Genomic DNA, 19120 nt, shown 5'->3' with positions numbered 1-19120 from the left:
TTCTATAATAAATATGTAAGAAAAAAATTTAAGGCACTCCCTTAAGATCATAAACAAAAGGTTCTCAAAGAAAATTGGGAAACTGGTATGTTTTCCCAATACTTTAATTGTTGATTGTTTATGAATAATAATCACCCATACTGGTTATTTTTTGCCTTTTAACTTTATTTATTGCCTTTTAACTTTAAAAAATTGGGGAAACAGTGTGTCTATTGAAAGAGAAACTGGAATGAATAACAATACTAATTAGTACTGTTTAGTAGATGTTTTTTGAGCGGCTCCTATGAATAAGGTACTATGCACAAAGTGCCTCCTGACTTACCTCCGTCAATGCTCACAGAAGCTTCACAGGTAAGAGCTTTATTGTTTCCACCGTACAGATAGGAAAACTAAAGCTGTGATACCGGAAGTCACTAGGCTAGACTTCACATCTCATCAGTGGGGAGCAAGGACCAGACCAGACTAAGGCCAAAGTTGGTGTTCTACGTTTCTGTGGATGTGAGTGAATCTGATTTTGACAAGAGCATATCAATTCTATCCTTATGAAAGCAAACCCTGTGACAGAGTAAGTCACTGCCTAATTTCACATGGTAATTTATTATCCTAAGATTAGAGCAATGGTTTCATATCAGTATGAGTCAAAATTATTATTTTAATAGTCTACTCAGAGAAAATTTATATGTCAAATATGAAAACATTTTAATTTTTTCTTACTCTGGTCTGAAATAAGACAGCCAGAGGAATGAATCTGCTGATAAAAAAACTTCTGAGTGCTTGATAGAAGCTACTGGAAAGAATTCATTTTCAACTATGAGATCTCCGGGGTTTACTAAAGACGTTTAATTGAAGCCATTGTACCTAAAGCAATACCTCCCACAACTTTTAATGCATCTTATAAATGTTGACTTATTATACTTATGGGGGAATGGTACTTTGTGTACTGCCTCTCCTATTTGAATGAAAACTCCTTTGAACTAAAGATGCATATTTTATTAGTATTGTTTTCCACTATGCCTAGCACAATGCCCAGGTTTGTGAATCAATGTATGTCTGGCAGGAAAGGCTAAATTACACTAACTTACAAATAAACCACTGAAACTCATTGACTTAATCCAACAAAAATTTCTTTTCTGAATCACACTACATGTCAAATCTCAGTTGGTAGGAAGATCTGTTTATCAGGGATAGACACTGGTGGAAGCTTCAGCTTGACACACACTTTCCCAATCACCTCTGTGTGGAAAGAGACTGTGGTGAATGACCTCATAAATCTCAACCGAGAGGGAACACACATCACTTCCACTCATATTCCATTGGCCAATGCAAGTCACATGAGCTTACCTAACTTCAAGAGGCAGTGAAGTATAATCCCACCACATATCCAGAAGATGGTGAGCCAGAAATATTTGAGGACAGTATTAAGGGCTGCCCAAAAAGGTTCCGAGAAGGAATCATGACGTTATTAATTAGTACTCATTAATATCTTTACTCACTGACAATGGTCTACAATGTCAGTTTCTCTTTTTTGAGACTAACTGAAACGAACATAGAAATAGACAGCTTTATATATCTCCTTGACATTACAGTTGTGTTACTGCTGAAACATCTATGACTTTTATTTCATTATGTGTGTCAAATTCATTTTAATTATAAATTTTATTCATTAGTTTCCAAGATAAAAGAAATAACCACTGATCAATATTGGCCAATAAGAAAGGGAGGAGAGGAAAGAATGACGGAGGATACCCCATAATTCATTCACTCAATTCAGTGAACATCTCTTGAGGGCCTGCTCTGGCCCGGACACCAGAGAGACTCTGGAAGTATGAAGATGACTAAGACATAGATTCTAGCCTCAGGCCGAAGGAAAATGCCCCAAAATGTGAGAGCATTACAATGAATAATTTTTTCTTTATATGGTAGTTTTTCATGTATTAGACTTTTGTTATCATGTGTTTCTTTTGTAATTTTATTAAAAAGTAATTTTTTAAAAAGCTTCCTAATGAGCTCTGCTTTTTATCAGAGCTCAAAATTGGTGTAATTTACTTTTCCTAATTAAGAGTTCTTAAGTACTTAACTGCAGCTGCTAATTTTCTTCCTGTCTAGCTGTCCTAGGATCCACTCTGGATTTATTGTTTTAAACACTTAAACAAGAAAGGGGAGCCAGCCCTGATGGCCTAGCAGTTAAGTTCAGTGCGCTCCACTTTGGCAGCCTGAGTTCCGTTCCTGATCGTGGAACCACACCACTCGTCTGTTGGTAGCCATACTGTGGTGGTGGCTCACACAGAAGAACTAGAAGGACCTACAACTAGAATATACAACCATGTACCAGGGCTTTGGGGAGGGGAAAAAAAGACAGAGAGAGAGGAAGACTGGCAATAGATGTTAGCTCAGGGGCAATCTTTCCCTGCAAAAAAAAAAAAGCAAAAACAAAAAAAACAGGCTTCTATTTTTTTACTCCTTTGCACAGACAAGACACAGAAAGCTTTGAGACTGTTCTCCAACTCACCAGTGCCATCGTGCTCCTTGCCTGTGCCTGGACAGGTCAAAGGGGCACTGGATGGCTTCTGTCAATGAGCTGAGCAGTCCTGGTTCCCAAACAGCCCCTCAGCCCCACTCACTCCTCCAGCCTCTCCTTGGAACCATAGGGACATCTCTGTAGTCAGAGCTGTGGGTGCCTGGAGGAAGTCAGGAAGGAGCACATGAACCCATTTTTCTTTTTCTTTTTATCTGTATTTGTTGTGTGAGCAGGAGTCAGGGGTCCTTCCACTGCCCAGATAAGAGCCAGCTGCAGCCCATGCCCACTGCACCCAGTAAGCCAGCGGCCAAGTGAAGCTGAGGGATGAGGCTGCCAGGGTCGGGGGTGCCGGTCAGACACTGAGGTCCTTCATCACCTCTGCCCGCCCCTGCCCCTCCAACTGCAGTGGCTCAGGCCTGGGATTTGAGGGGTTTCCTGGAAAACCCATCTTCTTAAGGACACCCTGCTTTGCCTATACTGGGTTGAGGACCTTAAAACACATACTGGTTTCTTGGTCATTCTGATCTCATCTTTCAAACGTTGTTTCAGTGATGGTATCCTTCCATGTTAAAAAAAAAAAAAAAACCTATCCGAAATCAATTGTTAATATTATTAAGCAGTGTTATGGATAATGTAACTCAAAGCTTAGGTCTGGGAGCTAGATAACCTCGGTTGAAATCCTGGCTTCACAGATTACTACTATGTGAACTTGAGCAAGCTATTTCACTTCTCTAAATATTTCCTTTTCTGTAAATTAGTGATAACAATAGGGTTATTGGGCAGAATAACGAGAGAAGGCATTTAAAGCATTTAGCTCAGTGCCTGGTTTGCAGTAAACACAATAAATGTTAGTTATGATTTTTGACTGTAAAACCTCCACAGTCAGCGATGCTGCAAGGATATCTAAGACCATCACAATGATTTCGAATGATCTGAGTTCTAGCTTTGGGCTGGGGATAGGAGAAGAGATATAAATAATAGAAAATTAAGAGCAAAATCATCATTATTTACAAGCAATGTGATATAGAAAGTCTAAACAACTCTATTGTATGAGTGCTTTTGTATATAAAAATGTCTGAAAGAAGTTTTGAAGGATATACTTATAGATTGTTTTACTCTTTTTCTTCTTTTTTTTTACTTTTTATTTTTAAATAATTTTGACTTACAGAAAACTTGCAAAAATAGAACAGAGAATCCTGGTTTAACTGCCACCAAGCACGGCCTAATGTTAACGTCATGCATTCCCATGATGCATTTGTTAAAACTAAGTAGTTGTGCAATTCTATGAACAAGAGACTTTATTTGCACATTTTTATGTCCTTTTTCTATTCCAGGATCCAGTCTAGGATCCCAAATTGTACTTGTCCTGTCTCCTTGGTCTCCTCCAGTCGGTGACCATTCCTCCATCTTTTCTCGTCTTTCCTGACTTTCACACTTTTCAAAAGTTCTGGTCACTTATCTTGTAGAATAGCCCTCAGTTTGGGTTTGTCTATTATTTTCTCATGATTAGATTGAGGTTGTGTGTTTTGCAAGAGAATACACGGAAGTGATGTGTCCTTCTCAGGCATCATACAGGAGGTGCATGATGTCGATATGTCTCATTACTAGTGATATCAACTTGGATCACTTGGTTAACGTAGTGTCTGCAGTAAACATTATTTTTCCCTTTGTAGTCAATAAATATTTGGGGGGAGACACTTTGATATCGTGCAAATATCATGTTTCTCCTTAAACTTTTACCTTCGAATTTTAGCATCTAACCACAGATCTTACCTGAAACAATTATCACTGGGTATTATAATGGTGACTTTCTATTTCCTTAATTTCTTCTATATTTATCAACTGGAATTCTTCTGTATGGAAGAGCTGTCCCTACATGTTCGAGACGCATGGAATTTCAGTGTTGGAGGAGACCTCAGAGTCTCTGAGACCTCAGATGCCAGCAATGCTGGCATCACCGGACAGCTTGTTAGAAATGCAGACTCTCAGGCCCCACACGGGACCTACTGGATCAGAATGTGCATTGTAACAAGATTCCTGAGTGATCTGTGTGCTTCAAAGCTCATTTTAGCTCCATGGGTATTCTTAGGCAAGCTACTTAATCTCCCTCAACGTCAGTTTCTGCATTTGTAAATCAAAGGAAACAGTAGCTAACTTTAAGGATAATAGTGAAGACAAGAGATAATACATGGAAAGCACCTAGGGAACTAAGCTGGCATGTGATGGACACAGAGACGTGCATGCAGATGTGGCCCAGCTGTTGGGAGTGCTGTCGGCACACAGCTTCAGCTGTGCCTTCAGCCTCTGCAAGGTTGGCCTCAGAGGAAAAGAGCTACCTCACCCAAGATCATGCCATTCCAATGGTGACTCATATGCAAAGACAAGGATAGCGAGGACCAGCCAATTTGACCCCACACGGAACAACCCATTTTAGCTCCAGAGGCACTCTCACATCCCAAACACCCAACTCCATCTCAAAGTCCACTTCCAGGAGAACCTAAATTGCCACATGATACAAAACAGGTTCTCGAGAATTGGGAACAATTCTTATGAATATGATTGCTGTGCCTTTTGGGGATCTTTGCATATCGTCCATATCACTAAATATGAATTAACTCAAACATGTATTAAGTACCTATTATGCTTCTGGCACAGTAATAGGTAGAGCGATGCAGAGTTTAGCAAAACAAGGCTCACTGTTGAGTAGGGAAGACCGAAAACTAAACAAGATTGTGCAATTAACCAAAACACCATTTTGGCAAGACTGCTGTGGTCAGTGGCCAGTCCCTTCTCAATCTAAACTCTCTTAATATTCACATCCTAGTACAGCTCCATCAAGGCCCATCACTGGAGAACCCTGGAGTCGGGAAGTGGAGTGTCACCACTGGCTTTCTAACAAAAGGCACAACCTGATTTTAAACTAAAGAAACCCATTGTTTCCCGAACAACTCTTTGCTTACCCTTGATACTAAAAATTCCACAGCTAAGTGTCAGCAAGTTCTGGGCACTCAAGTCATCAAGAGTGTGGAAGTGAGTTTTAGAGCTCTGCTCTTAAAAGGACTTCTCAACATTTCTCTATTCCTTCATTTCAGCTGTTCTGCAAACACAAAAGAAAAACTAGCTTGTGCTTCTCTTGCAAAGGAATGTACCCTGAGAGCCAAATGAAATCCTGCTTCTTCAAGCAAAGGGCAAAATGCACTCTATGTGCCATTTCAACAGGCTGAAACAGTGTAGAGCTCAATTACCTATTCAGATGAAAGATCTCTTAGCCTGAAGTGTGGTTAAAAAAAACCACACATCACGTTCTTGCATGATTAAATCTGTATTTCCATTAGAAAAATCAGAAGTGCATTAAAATGTTTGCCTGCATGCTACTATTATTCTTTAGCTCTGGCTTTGAAAGCTTGGTAAAAGTTTCCTCAAATGATAGACAACTTTAATGGTCTTTCACAGAAAATTCTGAAAGTACAAAATTTCCATTACCCACTGTTGGCCAGAGGCGAGTTCCTGAAGGGGTATACAATTGTGTTACACATAAAGGAGCCTTAAAATAGTCTTTAGAAGCAATAAGACCCCCCGAAGTGCCAAATAACCCATTTCTTATGTCCTAATTTGATGGTCTCCATGGCTCACTCAATCTTGTCTTCATTTTCTCATGTCCACATGTTCTGAATTACACGCCACACTCTACTGGCCAGTGGACGCACTGGAGGAGCGCTGCCTGCGTGTGGACGTGGGCTTGGCCAGGGCCCTGATACCTCTGGCTGCTGATACTGCCACTCGTCTTCCTTGTCTATAAACGACTGGAGAGGGCATACCCAGAGGAGGCTGGTCCATCACACAGCCTCTATTTCTCTGCTTCAGAAGCTTCTCTCTTTAAAAGCATGGCAGCTTCCATGGGCTAATTCCCACTCTAGAATCACCAGGTGAATACACTCACAGGGGTTCGGAGCTGTAACAATGATGCTTGGGTAACTTATTAAGGCTCTGATTTCTAGATCCATATATAAATGCTCCATTCCCCTCTTTTTTCACCTGTTAAGGCTTATTCATTTCATTATTTATTATTAATTTAAAATTGTATACATTGCCTTAGAGCCAAAAATACTTTAGTGATGACATAAGTACATATAATTCAGTAGTTCTCAACCAAGGGCAATTTTGCTCTCCAGGGGACATTTGGAAAAGTCCAGAGACATTTTTTCTGGCTAAAATGGGGGTGGGGAGGCTGCTATTAGCATAGGCCAGGGATGCTGCTAAACATCCTACAAAGCCCAGGGAAGACCCCCACAAGAAACAATTATCTGGCCCAGAATGTCAATAGTGCTGAGGCAGATAAACCTTAAATCCAATACCATAGAAAATTAAATGGAAAAGAACAAAGCAAAACTCGGAACCAGGATGGTAAAATTCAGTCAGAGGCAAACATTTTGCTGTAAATGGACCAATGATTTGGCTCTGAGCTTCCTGTCTGTAAAACAAAAGAGTGAAATACCATTGGTAGAGGAAACAGCGACCATAAGAAAAAACTAACCACCAATCATGCTGGGGAAGTTTCTGCCAACCCACGAGCCTGATAAGCATTCTTCCTAAGGTCAGCATAAAGGAGATGGAGGGTGATGGAGAGGACCAATGTTCCATCACAAAGGTCCCAAATGATGAATCCGAGTGTGGTTTTGACACTGAACCTTTTAATCTCAAATTCATGTGCCTGATGCACAGTAAGCCAATCACTGAGAAATCAATGCTTGGAGATGTGGAAAGCTTATTCGAATTGACCAAAATGAGAAGGTGGGAGCACGGGTTCTCTCAAATCCACCTTAACAAGAGAAGAAGGCAGAGGGTTTTATAGAGCTAAGGGGCTTGGCAGGAGGAGTTTCAAAGAAACAAAGGGGTAATCCGGTAATCCATGTTTCTTTCACTCCTGATAAACCCCCGGGCAATCTGACTTCTGGAGTCAATGGCAGCTAGGGGCTGGTTATCTGGTGATCCTTAAAGGCATTCTCTTTCTTCTGTAAAACAAGCTCATAAATCCTTGTGACCCTCAGGTTAAAGAGGAAAACAGCAAATTGACAAGATTAACTTCTTTTCATAATGAGGTCAAAAGGTAATCTTATTGAATATTTATGATAACCCTCAGGTACCCAGCTCCAGTTTCAGTGCAGCTGCTTCTCACAGCTTCCCATAGCGCAAGAATGGGGCCAAAACCAAAGCACCGGCCGATCTACAAAAGACCAAAACTGGTGGACTAGAGTCTGCTTCTGCTTTGTTTTCTTTTGCTCTGTTCCGCCCTGGGAGTAACATGCAAAATATACAGACTGTCGGATAGACCACAGATCTTTCAGAAAACGTTTCATGTGTTCTGTTTCTCACAACCACACCCCAGTAACACTTGGGCAGCAGAGAATTTGAAGTTATCTATGGTGGCTATATATTAGAGCAGATAGACTTTTCAATTAAGGGAAGAAGCATATTCTCTAGACTTCCACAGCAAGAAGACATGCATCCATTGCATCTAGAAACTGTTTATTAAGATATAAGAAAAAAGGAGATAGCAAAACAATTCTGATTTTACCAGTGACACATTCTCTCAACTGTATTAAGTGGCCCTATGGACTAGATTGAGTTCACACAGCTTAACCCATAATCCAAGCAATCCAGATCTCAAGATTCAAAGAATAGGGAAAAATTACTTAAAAAGTATAATGTAAATCTTATTAAGAGAACTAGTAATTTATTTTGGAAAAATGTAAAATACCTACTTTATACTATGCATCAAAAATATAGCTTGTATATTTAAAGATTCAAATGTTAAAAAATAACACCAAGAGGGCCAGCTCCAGTGGCCTGATGGTTAAGTTTGGTGTGCTCTATTTTGGCAGCCTGGGTTCAGTTCCCAGGCATGGACTAACACCACTCACCTGTCAGTGGTCATGCTGTGGCAGTGGCTCATATACATAAAGGAGAAGATGGGCAGCAGATGTTGGCTCAGGGCAAATCTTCCTCAGCAAATAAAAAAATAAATAAAACCAATAAATAATTAAAAGGACATACGTGAATATTATTTACTTCTAAATTCCTAAGTCATCATCCACCTATTCTTAGAAAGAAGGCATTTTAAAAATAAAAGCACAGTGAGAAAATATTAAGTCAAAGATTGATAATCTTACTAAGTAAAATTTAATTACATGGGGTTTTGAACATCAAAAGTGCTATAAAACCTAAGACCCAGATTTTGTCGTCTATCTAATTCCATTCTTCAATAAAAGAAACCAGAGCTCCTTGGAGAAATGGCTGATTCTAGGATAGAAACAAGAAATATACCAGATGAGCCTGGGTACGCTTTGTAGTGCCAGGAAGCAAGGAAATGCTCAAGAAAAGCAAACAACCACCGCCCCCCCGCCACCCCAACAACAAGGATGGCGGTATGTCAGAAGGACACAGGAGTCAACTGAAAGAGCTCCCAGTGGCCAAAGCTGGAAGAATTTGAGCAAGAAAATAAATAATGCATCATTGGTTTATAACTTGAAGTATAAAATAAATGCTCATGAGTCCATACTGATATAAATAAATGATTGAATAAACTAACAGTGGAGGAGAAGAGACAAATCTCCGGTGGAGAAGAATTCCAAATAATTTATGCAGATGCTCTGCCCTCAAGGAGGCGGAGCATAGCCCCACTCTTAAGTGTGAGCTGCACGTAGTGACTTCCTTCCAGAGACCATTGTGTGGAAAGGGGAACAAAGAGGAACATCACAGTGGAGAAACCTGACAAACACCACCTCAGCCAGCTGAGCAAGGTCAACATCAACAGTGACGAGTCACGCCGAGAGCATGTACCCTTGATATGCTGTGATGAAATGGTACTTTACCTCTGTGGTCTTCTTCCTCAAAACATACAACCCTAGGCTAATTTGGAGAAAAAAATCCCAATAGAGGAACAGGCTACAAATATCTGATCAGCAGTCCTCAAAACTGTCAAGGTCATCAAAAACAAGGCAAGGCTGAGAAATTGTCACAGCCAAGAGGAGCCAAAGAAAACATGGTGACTAAAATGTAATTTGCTATCCTGGATGGAATCCTAGAACAGAAAAAAGGTATCAGGTAAAAACTAAGGAAATCTGAAAGTATGGACTTTCACTACTAATAATATATAAATAAATATGGGTTAATGAACTGTAACAAATATGCTATATTAATATTAGATGTTAATAGTAGGGGAAATTGGGTGTGAGATATATGGGAATTCTCTGTAATGCCTTCTCAATTTTTCTGTAAATCTGAAACTGTTGTAAAATTAAAAGTCTATTTTTGAAAATGCCATAATCCCTCAAAAAGTTAAACACAGAATTACCATAGGACCCAGCAAGTCCTTTCCTAGATTTATACCCAAAAGTAGTAAAAACAAATAAATACATGATCACAGCAGCATTATTCACAACAGCCAAAAGGTAGCCCAAATGTCCACAACTGAAGAAAGGATAAACAAATTTTGATATACACATACAATGGAGTGTCATTCAGCCATAAGAAGAAACGAAGTACTGAGGACACATGCTACAACATGGATGAACCTCCAAATCATTATGCTAAATGAATGAAGCCAGACAGAAAAGGAGCACATATTTAATAACAGATGTGCCAAAAGATTAATCCAGAAGGAAGATTATCTTATCATTATTAAAACAGTGAAAAGTGGTAAGAACCTATAAATGCCCAACAACAGGAGTTTGGTTAAATAAATTGGAATATATCTATATCTAAGAATCAACAAAATAGTATCAAAATAATCTTGAGATGTTATTGCAATAAATTGTAGAGAAAAAAGGAGTTACAAAAGGTTAAAATATGTGTGTGTACGTATATGTATTCATCTGGTGATAGAAAAAACCCTGTGAGATCTTTTTCTCAATTTTCTATAATGGATATGGATCTCTATAGACAGAGAAAAAAGAAAACTATTATTTAAAAATAACAAAGGGTTAGGGGGCAGCCTGGCGGCATAGTGATTAAGTTCACACATTCCCCTTCCGTGGCCTGGGATTTGGGAGTTTGGATTCTGGGCGTGGACCTACACACTGCTCATCAAGCCATGCTGTGGCAGCATCCCACATACAAAATAGAGGAAGACTGGCACCGATGTTAGCTCAGTGACAATCTTCCTCAAGCAAAAAGAGGAAGATTGGCAACAGATGTTAGCTCAGGGCCAGTCTTCTTCACCAAAATAAATAAATAAATAAAATTTAAAAAGGTTTAAACAACGTTCTATCGTCCTACCAGATTTTTCCACTCAGTGATGGAAAGTTTCCCTAAGGCCTTCCTGCTTCTACAGCTGAGTTCTGGTCAAGAAGCTGGCTTGAAATGTGTTAGGAAGCAAAGGGACGAACCATTTGGGTCTCACAGATAGCCCACCAAGGGCTTGACGAATGGCGGAGTAGGGGCTTCCTCTTAAACAACAGGATAGGCCACATGGCGCACATGTAGCCATGGGACCGAGCCTTCTCGGGGTTGATGAGGATACATAAACCGACCCTCAGAGTGTCTCTGAACACTTCTAGGGGCGGAAGGTCGTCACGTGCTCCTCCATCTGCTTCGTAGATCAATTGGGCTAGGAAGGCAAAGTTACTACACCTCATCACAAAGGGATCAGAGCGCTACAATATTTAAATGAATGAGTTGTCCTTAGATTAGAGAGCTGGTAAAATTTTTTAAATTCAGAAGCATTTTCCTTGAGTTATAAAGCTGATAAGAAATAAAACGTTAAACTCTCCACCAGATCTGGGCTTGCCCAGGAGCAACCACTGCTGTCAGCCAAACACCGCAGCTCCCATACTCAAACCCAAGTATGTTTTGTGTTTTTGAAAGTGAGAGGAAGTTTTAAATTTTTAGAAAGATTTAAATTTACTAAGAAACAGTGGTTCCCTTTTCAAAGTCTGATTCACATATCGTATCTCTAACTTGGTCATTGTTTGGGGTGGGGGGGTTGGGGCGTGAGGATGTATGTGTGTTTAGGCTCATTAATAGTTCTTTTCAAACTAGGAACAAGAAGATAAACCTTAAAGTGGATAAATCTTAACTTACCGAAAGATAAAAGGCAAAATCCCTGACTTAAGCTTTGGAGCTCTTCAGAGAGCTTCAGGTGTCCCATTGAATCTGACGCTTTGTTCTTCTTTCTTCTCAGCCCGTGTCACCAGCAGCTTCAGGACACCTATGTCTAGATTAAGATGAGGGTAAAATGACCACCGGGGAGTAACAGTGAACAATTACTAATACTTATTAAAGGGAACTATGGGCCAGTCACAATGTTGTGTTGTGTTTGTTGTTGTTGAGAAAGATTGGCCCTGAGCTAACATCTGTTGCCAATCTTCCTCTTTTTGCTTGAGGAAGATTGTTGCTGAGCTAACATCTGTGCCAGTCTTCCTCTATTTTGTATGTGGGACACCTCCACAGCATGGCTTGACCAGCTGTTTGTAGGTCTGCACCCAGGATCCAGGCCCCGGAACCCTGGGCCACAGAAGTGGAGTGTGCGAACTTAACACTATGACACTGGGCCGGCGCCAAGTCACAATGTTAATCATATTACATATATTTCCTCATTTAAGCCAATAACAATCCTAGGAAATGAGTAGAACAGTCATCCCAATTGTACAGATGAAGACACTGAAGCTTTAAACTTGCGCACGGCCCACGGCTAAAAATGGCTGGAGAGTCCATGCCCTTGACTCCCCAGTAGTTCACTTTTCTAGATGCTTCACACCCCTGCAAGCGGATACTGTGCTGAGAGGTCTATGACCTGCTGATCAAAGTCTGAGGTGACCAGGCAGGAGGGAGGGAGCCGCAAAGGAAAAGAGTACATGGCCCAGGAGAAAAATAGAACTGACAGGGCTGAAGCATCTTCACCCAAGGTGATGGCAGGCATGGCCGATGCAGCAGGCAGAGATGCGCAACTCCTGCCAGGACCACACATTTCCCCAGGGGCTCTTCATGTAATTCCTGGCTCACTGCACTGAAGGGGCTGAAAGGGAGTAGCCAGCACCCTCCTCACAGGCCCCCATTACCAGCCAGGGAAAGGACTCCCTGAGGGAGTGTGGATTGAGGCCCTACTGCACTCCCACAGGCTCACTTTTCCTCCCAGTGCAGCAGGCGATGGAGCCAGCTGAGAGCAAGATGACTGTGGACACAGGGGCAGCCAGGGCTGCCAGCTCCATGAAGACCGACACCCTGGGTCAGCAGAAATTGCATCTGGTCAGAGCAAAGCTTCCTCAATTTCTCCTCTTTGTGATCAACACTGGGAACAGGTCGTGGGTTCGGCGCTTCTACCGGAGGTGGTATCTGGGTGCTTCTGGGGTGTGCCTGCATCTGGCTTGATAACAAGGGAACCCAGGAGGGTCTATCTCAGAGCTTCCCTCCCAACACGGTGCCTCTCCTCTCTATCCTATCAGAACACCCCTCCCTGGAGTGGCAGACCAGGCCAGGACTGTGGAGATACAAAGAGCAGCACAGAGCTTTCTAGGGGTGGCAGAGTCAATGTTGGCAACAACACTGAGATAAGGCAAAGGGTGTGGGTCTTCCAGATCAGGGTGGGGTTGAGGGTGTAAGACCGAGGCCCAGGGAAATCATGGGCAACGAATTACAGCCCCATCTCTGGGTGCATACTCATCTTGGTCCCTGGGCCACTCCGCAGTGACCTCCAGACCCAAGAAGGCAGGCTGGGTTCAGGCCAGCAGCGGGGCAGGTCAGACCAGAGCTTGGCTAAACACTGCATCACAGCCCGTGATCTCTTCTGGCCTCAACCTGGAGACCTGTGACTGCTGCTCTAAGCACTAAGGATGTGGTACTTGGTCTCTTCCCTTGGGAACGATGCGTGATGAGGGATTTGAGCAAGTCCTTTGTGGTTCCTGTTGAGGAGGGTGAGTGAGGTCACTCCACATGCCAGGTTTTTGTGGAGTAAACCTACCCCGACCCCAGCACACCATGGTCATCCTGCCAGGCAGTGTGCCCAGGCTGAGGCATTGTAAGGGATAAAGCACAGGTCCAGGTGGATGGACAGAATAAAAGATAGGGGGGATGGGATAAAATGGGAGTTTCAGGTGCCCTGACCCATTAATTTCATAAGACCCCTCTAAGGCTTTCGAACCTTGGCTCAACAACAGAGGCAACTCATTCTTCTCCAGTTGTGACCCCGAGGCAGAACTTGAAGGAGCCCGTCCCCAACTACAGCCAGCCAAAGGACTGGTCAAGTCTTTTTCTTTTTTTCCTTAAGGTGTGTACTTTTTTTGAACTGCCTCAGCACCTCAGCCAACTCCCAGGGAGACCAAAAGTCTTCATGCATTGAAAGTTGGGTGACAAAAAGGGGGTCATGATGACTGACCATTCAAAATGACACAAAATAAGAAGAGCAAGTATTCAGGCAGAAGATTAAAAAGATTTGGATTATGCAATTTACACAAAAGCAATGCTATCATCCTCTCTTAAGTGGACTCGGGCGAGGTCTGGGCCATTCCCCTCATTCCCCTTAGGGGAGGTGTTTGGGAAGGCATGGAACTTCCTGGAACAATGCATCTCAGGATATTTGGAATGACTCAAAAAAAACCAAAGAATAAAAACAATGTACAATTAAAACACTCAGTCACACTGCAGAACGTTGGGGATGCAACTCCAACTGGCTGCTGTCACCTTCACCATTCCAGTTTTTAAATCCTGAGTCAAGTGACAATAAATAAATAAATACACCATGCCAATGTCATCTTGTTTGCTGCACAAATTAGATTTTATCAAGAAAGAGTGCAACACGCAGTCGGCCTAGAAGCATTTGCGATGGACAGTGGGGGAGCTGGACTCATGGTACTCCTGCTTGCTCATCCACATCTGCTGGAAGGGGGACAGTGAAGCCCGGATGGAAGGCATGATGATCTGGATCTTCATCATGTGTGAGCCAGAGTGGGGTATCTCCTTCCGCATCAGCAATGCCCGGGTACACAGTGGTCCCATCTGACAGCACTATGTTCGCATAGACATCACATGCTGTGGACATCAACGTCACATTTCATGACAGAGTCAGGGGTAGTTTCACGGATGCTTCAGGATTCCATGCCCAGGAAGGAAGGCTGGAAGAGCCCCGGGGCAGTGGAACCACTTGTTGCCAATGGTTTTGACTTGACCATCAGCCAGCTCACAGCTCTTCTCCAGGGAGGAGGTGGAGGCTGTGGTGGCCATCTCCTGCTCCAAGTCCAGAGCAAAACAGTACAGCTTCTCCTGATACTCATGCAATTTCCTGCTTGGCTGTGGCAGTGACACTCTGTGAGGGTCTCCTGAGGCAGTCCCTTAGGGCCCGGCCAGCCAGGTCCGGACACAGGATGGCATGGGGGAGGGCATACGCTTTCTAGACTGTCACAGTATGGGTGACCTTATTGCAGGAGTCCATCACACGCCTGTGGTGTGACTAGAGGCGTAAAGGACAGCACAGCTTGTATGGCCACGTACCTCCAGTGAGGGTGCTGGAGGTGTGAACACGATCTGGGTCATCTTCTCCTGGTTGGCCTTAGGATTCAGGAGGGCATCAGTCAGCAGCATGGGGTACTCCTTAGGGACCACATGCAGCTCGCTGTAGAATGTGTGGTGCCAGATCATCTCATGTCATCCTAGCTGGTGATGACGCCATGTTTGATGGGGTATTTCAGGGCCAGGGTTTCCCCTCTTACTTTGGGCCCCATCACGCACATAGGAGTCCTTCTGGCCCACACCCTCCACCGTGCTGGGGGTGCCCTATGATGGAAGGGAAGACAGCTCCAGCACCATCACTGCCTGCAAGGCTGACCTTACACATGCTGGAGCAATTGTCAACCATAAGCAGGGCAGTACCATCACCCATGGTGAGCCTGCAGGTGGAAGAGTGATGAGAGGGCTGTGCTTGTGGAGCTGATGTAGGCTTGGCGGTCAGCAAGTCAAATATTGACCAAGAAGGTTACAAGGTGTGCTCTTGAGTTTACAAATAAAGACTACCTCCTTCCCTCTAGACTTCTGAGCTATACAAATTCATAACGCAATCAATATCTTTTGCCCACTCCAAAATAGCAATCAAATAAGGTAAACAACTCAGTCTCCCCAGTGAGTGTACTTGGCATAGCCAAGTACTTTTTGCAAATTGAACCAGGAGCTGGTAGCCAGGAAGAGCTTCCCAAAAGTCCTTCAGGCAGTTGAAGCAGCAGCTGCATAAAGGTGCTGGGGCTGGGCTCCCACAGTCACACCCCCACCTTCAAGCTGGGGGGTGAGAGCTGGCATCCAAAAGGGACCTTCCACTCTCCAGTCTGAAGTGCCACACTGTTACTGCACGAAATTGGGGTTCTCCTGCCCGACGTGCATAAAGAGCCAATTATGACAGCATCAGCTTTTGAGAAAGGAAAAAAGCTTTACGGCAAGATCGATCTGTAAGGAGACAGGAAGCAACGCTCTGAGATCTGTCTCCCCGATCCAGAGCTTGGAGCAAAATTTATGGGATGAAGGGCAGGGCGGTCTGAAATGTGGAGACAGGTGATTGGAGGTAAGGAGAAGGGAGGTAACTGATAATCTACACAAGCGTCATCAAGCTACATGGCTCTTCATAGGATGCATGTTCACAAAGCGGTGGTGTTAGCATGATCTGAGGGTGGGGTTTTCAGCCCCTCGACATCAAAAGGGTCACTCATCAGGCATTTGCACAGGCCCACCTGACAGGTTGGTGGTCCCAACTGGCCTGAACTGGACAAGGAGTTGTTTCTCAGCTTCCTGAAAAACCACTCTTAATTACTCTGTTGATAAGATGGGGTCAGTTGAACTGGTCCTAGAGGGCCCGTGGTTACAACACCGCCAAGCCCAAGTGCAGCTAATGCAGCATCCATCCTCCCAAGTGGGCCTCAACCCAGGACCTGGTGCTGTGTCTACCTCACGCCCCTGACAGATGCCCCAGACAAGCCAAGGCCACTCATTGCTGAGCGCAAGGCACAGGAAGCTAACAAGTGGATGCTAAAATTTGTGTCCTAAAAGAACCAATGTTTAAGCCTGGCAGCTCATCCAAAAGCTATGTTGTCAAATTCCAGGGGTAAAACAAAAAAGTAGAAGGAACGTCTGCTGGACAGAGAAGCCAGGCCTGTGGGGAAGGGATGCAGGGGGTGAGGAGCCAGCCTGGTGTCACTCCTGAGCTGATATTCAGAGGGCCTGTTGGCACTGTGTGGACAGAAGTGAGGCAGGGCCTCTTCTCAGAACAATAGCTGATGGTCTGGCACAAGGAGGAGCTGCCTGCCCCAGGCTACCCTCTGGGGCTACCACTCCCTAGTGGATTCTGTGTGTGAATACATTTCTAAGTCTCAATTTGGAGACAAAGCTGCCATAGAGGAACACCGGTGTGCACATAAGAATTACCCTGGAAACTTGTTTTAAAATGCTGATTTTAGGCAATAGCCACAGCTCCAACTCTCAGGGGACAGATTCCAGGGCCCCACCCTGGGAGCTTGGAATCTGCATTTTTATTTTATTGTTTTTATTATCATCATTATTATTATTATTATCATTATTTTGGTGAGGAAGATTGGCTTTATTTTGGTGAGGAAGATTGGCTTTGCACTAACTTCTGTTGCCAATCTTCCTCTTTTCTTTTTTTCCTCCCCAAAGCCCCAGTACATAGTTGTATATCCTAGTTGTAGGTCATTCTAATTCTTCTACATGGGATGTTGCCACAGCGTGGCTTGATGAGTGATGTGTAGGTTTGTGCCCAGGAGCCAAGCCGAACTGGAGAACCCCAGGCTGCTGAATTTAGCCACTCGCCCCGGGACTGGCCCCTGGAATCTGCATTTTTAATTAGCATCCCCCATGAGATTCTGATGCAGAGTATCCAGGCCACACGTTAAGAAACAAAAGCAGTCACCGCACTTCTCAATGAGGCCCCAATGTTAGTTAATCCTAGATTTCAGGCCCTCAGAGAATTTTTCCATCATAGAAAATGTGTAACACAGGGCAACAAATGAATATATAAACAAACACATACAGTCCAAGCATATTGTGTGCATATTCTCAGAAGGATTAAAACATTGAGGTCAACTGCATCCAAAAGATCAGAGGCTAAGATGGGACCAGAGGGAAAAATCCTGATTTAGAAGGTCTGGCTGTGGTCCCTCTGGGGCTGAATATAATCCGAGTGGTCGGTACACCCTTAGTGTTACCAAAGATTCTGATTTTCTCAATTCCTTAAAAACTGAGGAATTAGTTTTCTAAAATCTAAATCTCTCACAAACATATGATATCAAAACCCAAGAGAAATGTCAATGCTCTCAGCTACATTCCAAGAAAGGCATACTCCAAGGAAACCAGTGGCCCCAAAGGGCACGGCCAGCTGCCTTGTGTAGCTCAATTCCAACCATAAGTTAAGTGGTTTGACTGATCAGTGAGCCAAGGTGCCCCAGGTCTCGGCAATTCCTGTACAGGTGGCTTCTGAGGGATTCCAGAACCATGTGAGTGGGGCTCCCTCGTGAGTCAGCTGAATCAAGAGTTTCTTCAGGACTCCTCTCCGTGGATTTAGGCAAAGAATAGCACAGCCAGAGGCCGAAAGCCTTCAGTCAGGAGTGTAAGTGGAACACATCACCTCCCAGGGCTGGCAGACCACGCCACTGCTCAGCGTTCTCCTCAGTGATAAATAAATGGCAAGCAATAGGATATACTGGAAAATATGAAGAACACATTTGGTTTGAAATCAATTTGTCTTGACCTTGTTTCTTCAAAAGTACCTGACGTGGCCTGTTGAGCGTGCATGGTACATCTGCTTTAAACGTTTACAATGTCCCAAAGACAGGAATGATGCCCTTAAAGATAAGGACGTATCTTCTCCCATATTGGCATTCCTTTAAAGATAAGCACTGTTACCACATACAATTACAGGTTCTTTACCTGCTACACAAGAGGAGCCAAATAAAAACTGGAACCCCAGGTGTATGGCAAGGAAAGCGTTTTTATTTCGGGTGATGTCAGCCAGAAGATGACAGTGAGCCCTCAAATTCACCTTGTCTCTCCAAAAGATGGGAGGCGAGGGCTTTTAAAGGTTGCAAGGAAAGTGGCTGCTTGTAGGGAGAGGGGAGTCTGTGGCCTTGTTGGTCAGTGTTTTGCCACCAGCCTGTGTTGGCCTTGTGAGGCTGTTTGCAGGGAAGAAGGTAGTGAGATAAGGGAATCTGCAGGTGGGTGTTCTTGGTTGTCTACCTCCATGATGGACGGTGGATTCTGGTGCCAGGGAGCCAAGGAGTAAGCGGGGAAAGGGAATGAGTGCGTTTGGTTTTAACCCCATATATGCTGGGTTTAATATAGGAGGATTGATATTAGGGCCAGTATCAGCATCTCTTCCTAGAAGCCAAGGATTAATTATTTACCTGCTATGCTCACCCTGCTGGGCCAGCAAAGCAACCTTGTGTCTATTGCAAAAGGGACATTCCTATCATATGTGACGTATGCTCTTACTTACACTCTGTACAGCCCACCCTGGGCTATAGTCCTCAAACCTGGCTCATAATAAACTCACCCCAGGTTTTGATTTATAGATCTATTGTGGATTATTTGCATCAACACTTCCCAAGAGGGGTATGG

General features: G+C 43.5%; 1 protein-coding gene and 1 pseudogene across 5 annotated transcripts in view; both read right to left on the bottom strand.

Moving 5' to 3' along the window:
• The window catches only part of HECW1 (HECT, C2 and WW domain containing E3 ubiquitin protein ligase 1), a 394020-nt gene that overhangs the window by 353331 nt on the left and 21569 nt on the right, over positions 1–19120 (bottom strand). The gene's annotated exons all lie outside the window — the stretch shown is intronic.
• Positions 14321–15389, bottom strand: LOC103540045 (actin, cytoplasmic 1-like; annotated as a pseudogene).

Source organism: Equus przewalskii, chromosome 4 (genome assembly GCF_037783145.1).
Source record: "Equus przewalskii isolate Varuska chromosome 4, EquPr2, whole genome shotgun sequence".
Taxonomy (NCBI): Eukaryota; Metazoa; Chordata; class Mammalia; order Perissodactyla; family Equidae; genus Equus; species Equus przewalskii.
Note: the sequence above shows the minus strand (reverse complement) of the source record. Positions and strands in the feature narration are given on the sequence as shown.